Raw genomic sequence first — 9659 nt, 5'->3', positions numbered from 1 at the left:
GACGTTTCCTGTGCTCATTTATTGTGTGTGTGTGTGTGTGTGTGTGTGTGTGTTTGTGTCCTGTAAGTGAAGATTTATTTGTATACAAAATCTCTGTGGTCGTTGGGTTGAGTTTTTCCCACCTTTCTTCTCAGCAAGCGGGATGACCCCAATTAGAGTTAAATATAGGAAAAATCAATGCTTAATCCTCATTAAACAATCTTACACAGATGCAGAGGATTATGGACCCACACCCTCATTTTCATTTGATGTTTTCTCTAGGAATACCAAGTTATAAAATACTTAACTGTACTACATTAAGGATATACTGTATAGACCAAAAACCTTAATGCAGAAATGTGGTTAGTGAAAGCAATTTTAAACTTGTACTAATAGTATTTTACCTTCTGGGAATACATTTTGTATCTGGAACTTTTTTAATGTACTGTATTTTAAGCTTTTGGTATTTTTACTGTTAAACATTAAATCTAGAATATACATTTTCTGTGATTAAGTCTCCTTTTCAAATAAACTGACCTCAGAGAAACACATTAATCTGACAAGAGTAACACGTTTGCCTGTTGCTTGATACCTAGTCTATATCCACGACCTTCCACTTCTGGGATTGCCCCGTTGCTGCCAGAAATTCCGCCGAATGTCCTTTTTTTTTTTTTTTTTTTTTTTTGACCGGATGTCCGTTACCTAACGCTTCCTTTGTGTTTTATTGAGGACTATGGTCTGCAGATCTCTGCAGGGTAAATCCAGACAGCTAGCTAGGCTATCTGTCCAATCTGAGTTTTCTGTTGCACGACTAAAACAACTTTTGAACGTACACGTTCCACCAAAACAAGTTCCTTCCAGAGGCTATCTTGCAGCAGCGGCGCCCGGGGCTCCGCCCATGACAATTTTGATTGGTTTAAAGAAATGCCAATAAACCAGAGCACGTTTTTCTCCCATCCTGGAATGCTGTGTGGACTAGCCAGACCCTCCTCTGCAGCGCTGTGGAGGAAGGTCTGGCAAAGCGAGACTACATCATACTCTTCAAAATATGTCAACATATTGTATACATCTGTTTAGAAGTAACAATTTATTAAAGCGAGAGGGATGATCAGATTAGTACTCAGACATATTTTAGTCTTTATCTACCTCTAACCAGTCACATCCCACGTAAAAATCATTCCGCCATTTTGGCAAGGTCGACCCCACGGGGCAAATTGTGAGCACACTTTTTTATCAGCAGAACAAGGGAAAGTCTTATCAGCCAGCTGCTTTCAGCTACCAGTTGATGATGATCATGATTCCTGCAGGGGAGTACCGTGTACAGTGTGTGCACACTGCACCACTATAAACAGTTTTTAAGCACAAATGTGATCGAGACCTGTTTGGACTAGAGCACTGTGGTGTTTAAATGAGACCAATCATAAGGTGTTTCATAACTTACTTTCTCCTCTTTGTGTAATTTTTGTGAAAATCAATATTTTCCTTATTTTTTATATTGGTGGAAAATAGATTGACTTGACAGTTGACAGGGGACTAAGTGACATTTGGTTTGGGCTGTGTTCATGTTATAGTGTTTTGATGGCATTTATATATTTTGTTTAACTCTGTCTGGCCAATAGGAACAAGCAAACCAGGGGTTTGAAAACAAAACAGACACATATGCAGCTTGAATATGATCATGCTGCAAAGTTAGACATTACAAAGTTAAGTTAGATATTATAAAGTTAAGTTAGATATTATAAAGTTAAGTCGTAATCGAGCCTGCAACTTTAGATTGATGTTATAGATTCTATCCTCATGTGGTCTTTGCAAAAACAGCCCTGTCCCGGAGTTGTTGAGGACATGGTAGGGAATTTAGTTTACCAAAAGGCACTGTGATGATGTTTAATCCAATATCCATCATGCTTAATAAAGCTGGGAGTTTCAAGCAGCTGCTGTATGTGGTCTCTGTCCTCCCACGCACTGCTTGCTGAGAAATGAAAAGATACACACAGACACACACACGCACAAACGCATGCACATGCTCACACACACACACACACACACACACACACACACACTCACTCAGAAGAAGAGACTTTAAATACTTTAAGAAGAGGAGAGCAATAACTCAGCAGCTCAGCATCCTCCTACTTTTAAAATGCAGTATTAAAAGAGAGATCTAACACCCTTCTTCTTCTTCTTCTATATGCATACAACTGCCATGGATGTATTATCAGTGCTTGCCACTACTTCAATCCATTACACTTCATCGAAATAAATGTGAATTACTGGCCATTCACGAATGCAATCTCATAAGTGTTTACGATATTTCGATCAAAACCTCAGTGAAGTATCTCGGAATTCAAATTCAACCAAGGATGCAAAATCCAGCGAATCTTTAAATATACAAAACAAAATTCATGGATGCAAATCTAAGCTGGATATGTGGTTACAAAGGGACCTGACAGTCTATGGAAGAACAATAAGATGGAATCCCTAGCAATATGCACTGCGTATCCAATGGCCATACCTGATAAATTCATTAAAACTATTAATCAATTGAACTTTAATTTTATTTGGAAAAACCGGGTACATTACAGAAACAGAAACAGTCAAAGTTACGGAGATGGTGGTTTAACAGCCATAGACTTTGAATGCTTAAATGCTATGTTGACATTAAATTGGTTTATATCTTTCCTGCTAATCAAAAAATGTATATGGTTTTATCTCCTCAGAGGCTTGTTCAAAAAAATGGGTGGTGTAGAGTATGTCCTATTTTTTCTATTTGATATAAAATGTTACATATTTTATTTTTATACTTTTTAAGCTATCCTTTTATCCAGTGTGCCCTGTATGTATGTTGAGAGGTGTTTTTGTCATGTTTTCTATGCCTTGATATTGTAAATAAATTCCTTTAAAAAAAAACAAAAAACCTTCAATCAATTACCGGTAATTACAACAGGCAGTGAAAAAAAGGAACTGTTCTTCATGCTTTCTACTACTGTTCAGAAATAATTCTTATTAAAACAACAAACGTAGTGAATACAATTTATTTTCAAAAATGTATTAACGCACCCCTCTCAATAAGGATCAAATGGTTCAGTCCGCACCTACACAGGTTCGGTAACTGCAGGAGGATTACTGTGATGCTAGGAGATGATGTAGTTATCCTTCTTATATACTGTCTATGTAGTTAGCTTAAAACTTCGGTACAAAGTGGTACCAAAATGAAAAGAAAGGAAGGAAAGAGAAAACAACTCGCAACTAAGTTTTATCAGAAGAAAATGTGAGTTTGTCAATGTCTTAAAAGTGCTGTAAGCTAAACTATATGGAAGCTGTTTATTGTATAAATGACAAGTAAAATAGGCGTAACGTTAACGTTACAGTAACGTTAGCCTATTTTGAAGAACCCTTTCTAATGGCGGATATTTTTTTTTGTTTATTTTGACAGGGATGGAGGTATTCCCCTAGTATTAAGTATTACGATATTTTAGGTAAGTAAAAGTAGTAATACATACCACACTATATACTAAATACTAAACTAGTATGCAGAAAAAAATTTATAATTTATTTTATTATTAGATAGATTAATATTGCTGATGCAAGCAGGTGTAAGACATTCAATGTTGTAGCCAGTCAAAGTAACGTTAGAGCTAATTTGAACTGTTATATGTATTGGTGGGTAGTCTTAAAATGTACATAGTTTGTTATATGTAGTGTACTGGAACTATTAAGTAGCAGGAAATGAGAATTCTCAAGTAAAGTAGGTACTTGCTAGTTGCATTCCACAACTGGTACTAGCAAGAAAACCACAGGTGTAACTAATTAGCTGTGTTCAATGTAGGTGCAATACCAGTATGTTGAATTCATTTCATTGGTAACGCCTATGTTTGATGTCCACCTTCAGAGAGGCCTGTGAAGTAAAATCACAAATACTACATTTCAACTACTGTCCAAGCAGTTGAAGTGGAGAGGGGGAGAGGTGAGTACAATGTATTTGTATTAATATTCAACTTTGCACCAAGTAATATGAGTTTTTTGGTATTACTTTTAAACTGTTATGTACAATCATCCTCAATATTACATTACAGAAACTGCTCCAGAGTGAAGCAGCAATTTCCCATCACCTGGTGATGTTCCTGAAGACATGACACAAGGTGAGCTCATATACACACAGGTGACTGTTCCTGCAATTAGGGTATCACAGGGCTCCAGACTAACTTTTTTTTTTTACTAGGAGCACTGTAGTCCTTAACTGAAAATTGTAAAGGCACAGGCAGAAAATGTAGGGGCGCACACGCAATGCTTCCCATTTTTTTCCCATTTTAACTGTACAACGCATTTTAATTGAATGGTTCTTAACAAATGGACATTCAGAAATGTAAACAAAGTATTATTACTGTCATTATAGTACAAAAACCAAACCAAAACAAATACATTAAATGTAAACATGAGGTAAGTGGTCAGTGGTCACTTTACTGTCATTACAGCATCAGAACAGGTAACATTAACATTAACAGAACGAAAATATATATTATTTATTCAAATTGAAAACTCAAGTTCTTTGTTAACATATATAAATACTCTCTCAATGTCTCCTACATCAGTCTATCTGTTTCGAAAATGCGGTTTTGTGATGAATAGTACAGGAGGGCTACTAGTCTATATCCTTGGCGTTCCACTTCCGGGATTGCTCCGGTCCTGCAGGAAATTCCGCCGGATGCATGTATTTTCCGTTTCCTTCTGCTTTCTTTGTGTTGGAATTTTAAATTTGGTGGATTTCTGAGGACTATGGTTAACTGCTCCTCAGGTCTCTGCAGGGTAAATTGAGACAGCGAGCAAGAATCTGTCCAATCTGAGTTTTCTGTCGCATGACTATTTTGCAGCGGCTCCGTGCCGAGATTAGCGCCGCCGATGACGATTCTGATTGGTTTAAAGAAATGCCATTAAACCAGAGCACGTTTTCCTCCCATCCCCGAATGCTATGTGGAGTAGCCAGACCCTCCTTCAGCGCTCTTTGGATGAGGGTCTGGCAAAGCGAGACTAGGGGGCTACCAACCCGGCCCCGCCAACCGGAATTGCTCCCAGACGGGGTTGAGACCATATACAAAGTGGGGGGAAGAGAGGAGGGATAACGTTAGGCGAAGGCTAACTCCTTCTCGGCTATCACAACGCAGCATTTTCCTCGCCAATGTACGGTCTTTAGCAAACAAAATGGATAAACCTCTGCTGCGGATCACCACTCATAACTGGATTATGGACTGCAACATCATGATTTTGACGGAAACATGGTAACAACAGCGGCGTGCAACAGTATGTGCATGTATCGCCATGGTAAACTTTTACGGACGATGAGTGTGATATCACGAAAGCGAGACACGCGAGTGTAGATGATGTTACCCCACGCAGTTGACTCATCACTTACGAACCCTCCCCCTCTCACACACAATGACCAACTCTTGCAGCCTCGACTTCCGCCTCGTAATTGATTAAACCTAGGTTAATTGAATGCATAATCCAACTAATATTATGCACAAAATATGTACATTTTTATGTCTACAGAGCCCTAACTGTGTCGCAGTACTCATTAAATGTGAGTGAATGCTGGAAAAATACAAAATAAATAAAAAGGGATTACCGTTATTGTCTCTTTCATGTATTTCCATACATAAAAAAACAAAACGTTGTTCCCCAAAGTGCCAGTGATTAAAAACAATATCAATCATGAAAACAGTATAAAAACAGTAGCAATAAATAATAAAACATTTAAAACAATTTAAGATTAGAAAGGATAAATGGATTTCATTTCATTCTCCTGCATGGTGCAGCGTCTTAGTCCTTACCAAATGTTCTAACAGAGGCAGACCTAACTTCCAGAAGAAAAACACACGCATCCTTTAAATATATTTAAAGGATGTGTGTGTTTTTCTTCTACACTCTTGGTCGCACAAAGGGACAGGATCAGACTGTGAGGCTCCACAGTGTGTTGCGTGTGTTTCTGTCACACTTGAGTTCTGTCAAGATATCGTCTCCCGACTAACCCCAGTGACAGCTCTGGCCCTCTGATCTCTAGCGCGCATGCGTGCGTGTGTATGTGTGTGCTGTACACACTGTGTGTGCTGTACACACGTTGCATTGTGCGCGCACGCACAATGCAACGTTAACTCAGCTCACGTCTCTCCTCTCTGTCTCTGAGGAAACGGTTTTCTGCAGATAGGGTTAGTTTGCGGTGACAGATGACATATAAGCTGGCAAGAGATGTAGTGTGTATGACAGACGCAGAAAAAGAGAAGGGCATAGCCTTCAAGCAATTAATTTCTTTCTCTCTGTGCCTGGTTAAAAACCAGTGTGGGTACATCAGACAGTTGGTCACCTTACCAGTCAACACCAGAGTCATCCTGGTATGTGTGGTAGATGATTGGCTTAGCTGTCCAGTGCACACTTAATGGCTTGTCTACCTAGGCATCGTAGGGCAGTAGTAGCCACAAGAATGTTCCATCCAATATTCCAAGGCAGCACGGTGGCTCAGTGGTTAGCACTTCTTCCTCACAGCAAGAAGGTTCTGGGTTCGAATCCAGGTCGTGTGGAGTTTGCATGTTCTCCCTGTGTTTGCGTGGGTTTTCTCCGGGTGCTCCGGTTTCTTCCGTCGACTACAGTTGAAAATTAGCTAACACTGGCGCATTTACAGAAATGTTGATTAATGTGCATTGTCCTAATCAAAATGCAGTTAGCGTGTGTCTTACTTTTGTTTGCGAGTTACTAACTTGATTACTCAATAATAATTTAACGTGAATACCTGAATGTTGAAATGGCTGAAATAGCCCATCCCTACTAGTGTCCGTGATGAATTAGTGAAGCTCAATGCTTACCTGTTCAGAAGAAAACTAGCCAACTCGGTATCTGTCTTAAAGTCCTTTTTGGGCTCTAAGCTGTCTCCAGCTTTGAAATGCATCTCCAGTATTAATTGTTGTATGACCAGTCTGGATTGTCTTCTTCCTGTTTTTCATGTCAGGCCTCTCATTCTGTCTCTCTCTCTCTCTGCAGTGTGTAATATCTTTAGTAATATTATAAACATAATCATATAAAAAGGATCCGTATTCTGGCTGAGCTCTGGAATTTGATATGACTGAACCATGTTTATGATCACATCCATTACCCCCCATGATGGTTCAGCAGAATGTGTCATAGACATAAATAACAGACGAGCAGGTGTACTTTTTCGGATCTTTAGTTTTGTGTAAATAATACACCAACAATACATATTTTATATAGTTTTGAGAAAATTAAAAAGAACTTCTTCCTCTTAAAAATAACTCTTCCTTATCTTGGCAATATCTTGGCAGGGACATGGTGTATCCTGAACTCACTGGCCTGTCCCCGGCACGGGACTGGTTTTAAATAACTTCACAGAACACAATGTAACGACACTCCTCCGATCGTGGAACCGGCAGCCCTGTGCTGTAATGTTTTCTGAAAGTTTTGTGACAATTTTCATTTCATTTCATTTATTGTTTATCTCGAACAGTCAACAATGTTGCAAAAAAAAATTAAAAATTAAAAATGAAAACCCCAAAATTCTGCAAACGCAAACAGTCAGAATATTTTGAATGATTCAATTCAATTGTATTCAATTCAATTTCATTTATAGTATCAAATCATAACAAGAGTTATCTCAATACACTTTACAGATAGGTCTAGACCACACTCTATAATTTACAGAGACCCAACAATTTCCCACAAGCAAGCATTTGGTGCGACAGTGGCGAGGAAAAGCTTCCTTTCAGGCAGAAACCTCAGACAGACCCAGGCTCTTGGTGGGCAGCCATCTGCCGCTGCCAGTTTGGACACAGACACTGATACAGATATAAAGGTATAGAGAAATATGATTAATAATAATTATAGCAGTTGGAATGATGAACAGTGGCAGTTAACAATAAAGATAGTGGAACTATGACTAGAAATAATAATTGTAGCAGTTCAGGGCGTAGCGGGGCGATGCCGGGCATAGTAGGGCATAGCAGGGCGTTGTGGGGCGTTGTGGAGCGGTCCCGTAAATGAACGTTGTTACAGAAATTATGCTTGACATTGATAATAAAATATCGGAATTTTTGTATCTTCGATAATAACATAATAAAGTGACTGATTTTAGCACCCTAGTCTGATACTCTTTTACAAAGAAGACAAAGAAACCTTATATTACCAAGTCTGATTTATGGTCTAAAGGAGTAGTTGGTAACACTTTATTTATAGAGGTGTGCATAAGACTGACATGACACTGTCATAACCATGACATGACACTGGTCATGAACATGAAGGAGTCTCTATGAATGTTTATGACTGTTGCCAGTAAGTGCCATTTGGTAAATTATGACGTATGCAAAGTTAGCATTATTTAAGATGACAGCTGTCATGTCAAGGTTAGGATGGTGTCATGTCAGTCTTATGCAGACCCCTTCAAATAAAGTGTTACGAAATAGTTTCATATTTTGGGGAATACACTTTTTCGATACCACTCTCATATCTGCCTGTTTAATACGATGCTACAGCCAGCAGCCGCTTAGCTTACCATAAAGACTAGAAACTAGCTAGCTTGCCTGGCTCTGTCCAGATTTAACAGTCTGACTAACATCACCTCTCAAGCTCACTATTTAAAACGTTCTATCTCTTTTGTTTAATCAGTGCAAAACATTCTCGCGGTGACAAGACTCTAGGAAGCTGAGCATAACGTTCAATGTTATAGTCTGTGTTTGTCTTTCCAGACAGTCCACCTTAATGTCAATCTCTGTCCCCTGTATCTGTTTTTGCTACTGTCTGAGATACTGCCTCTCCTTATAAAGCCATGATGCCGCATAGTGAGACACACACCAATACACACACTAGCACATCTATGCGTTGCCTGTATGTTGTTCATTGTAAGCAAACCTGCGCCACATAATTCTGCAAATCATTTATATGCACTAATACATCAAATATCTTTTTGGCCCCATTTTATTTGAGCAATTTGTATGAACTTCTGTTATTTTATCCTGAACTGGTTGTCCCCAAACATAACTAATGTTTGTTCTCTGGAAGGTAAAAGGCCTAGAGGTTCACAAGATGATTGTCAGAATAATCATATTTCCAGTGAGCCTGTTTATTATCATCTTCAGCCTGCTAGGGGTTCAGGGAAGTCCTGCAGTCTGGAACTGCCTACTAACATACTGAATTTGCAGGCTTATAGGAAAGATTGACAAAGCCATCAAGCAGTAAACTGCTCAGTAGAGTTGGCTGTCAAGTAGCTGGCTATCCCACTTCAAGCATCAATGACACAGATGACAGTCACAAATTAACCCATGCAAATGCCTTTTAGCATCTTTATCCCGAAGAAACCTCTAATTCACATCTTTCCTTCTTTTTCAACCTGCTACTGACATTTGTCTTTGTGTCTCATGTGTGGAACGTGTTAAATGACTCCTGGTGAAACTGAGCTAATGCAAAACAAAATCCAAACTCTTAGGGAGGTAATGGGGAAAATCACAGGTTGGGTAGCTCCTGGGAAGTAAACCTGCTTGAGATACAGGAATGAAGCATGAAGAAATAGGACAATAAATAGACTTTTATGTGTTTATAGGTCTCATTGCCGTTCTAGCTACAGGCAGACCCTTGTAACGGCTGCTGCCCACCATCTCTAAAAGGACCCAATGAGCCAGAAAATGTTT

At 39.0% G+C, this 9659-nt stretch overlaps 1 long non-coding RNA gene across 1 annotated transcript in view; it reads left to right on the top strand.

Moving 5' to 3' along the window:
* Window positions 1-3121: 3121 nt before the first annotated feature.
* LOC116044547 overlaps window positions 3122-9659 on the top strand; it is a 76375-nt gene continuing 69837 nt past the window's right edge. Inside the window, exons 1-3 of the long non-coding RNA XR_004103706.2 lie at window positions 3122-3247; window positions 3869-3943; window positions 4053-4118. This is a non-coding gene — a long non-coding RNA (uncharacterized LOC116044547). The remainder of the gene's footprint in view (window positions 3248-3868; window positions 3944-4052; window positions 4119-9659) is intronic.

This window comes from Sander lucioperca, chromosome 24 (assembly GCF_008315115.2).
Source record: "Sander lucioperca isolate FBNREF2018 chromosome 24, SLUC_FBN_1.2, whole genome shotgun sequence".
Lineage (NCBI taxonomy): Eukaryota > Metazoa > Chordata > Actinopteri > Perciformes > Percidae > Sander > Sander lucioperca.
Note: the sequence above shows the minus strand (reverse complement) of the source record. Positions and strands in the feature narration are given on the sequence as shown.